Below are 594 nucleotides of genomic sequence, written 5' to 3' on the forward strand. Positions count from 1 at the left end.
TCTTGAAAAATAACACGACTACACTGTGTGTGCCTTGAAATAAATGCCCTTTTAATCATTTACACCTTTTGTAAACACTCAAAACTTATTTTTTTCATTTTTGTACATTGCAGTTTTACCTCCTTTCAAACACATATATAAGTCTCTAGCTTGCTTAGCCACGAAGACAGTGCTGCTTTAAATGTGGTGTCAGGTATTGGCAGACAACTGTGAACCAGTTACTATCTGCAACAGTAGAAGGTTACGAATGGCATATAAACACTTTTGTCTAAGATCAATAAACAGCCAATAGCATGCAGACATAAAAATAATCTAGCAAAATGATTTGGCAAATGTTTTTACCAGTTCAATAAATAGATTATTGCATCATGTTGCATTTTGAGTGTCCTCAAATGTGACAACAGCCCTAAAACTGCAGGAAAGTCACAACAGTGCCCACCAGTCTGTTTCCACTCCAGCTCCCTGGATTATCCAGTATTGTTTTCTTTTCTACACCACAAGCCAATAGCTGGTATCCACAGTTTGGCTATGAGCTGCCTGGCACTAATAGTACGCAAAGCGCTACCTGCTTGTGATGCCCGCTGCTACAAATAA

The sequence above is a fragment of the Polyodon spathula genome, chromosome 20 (assembly GCF_017654505.1).
Source record: "Polyodon spathula isolate WHYD16114869_AA chromosome 20, ASM1765450v1, whole genome shotgun sequence".
Lineage (NCBI taxonomy): Eukaryota > Metazoa > Chordata > Actinopteri > Acipenseriformes > Polyodontidae > Polyodon > Polyodon spathula.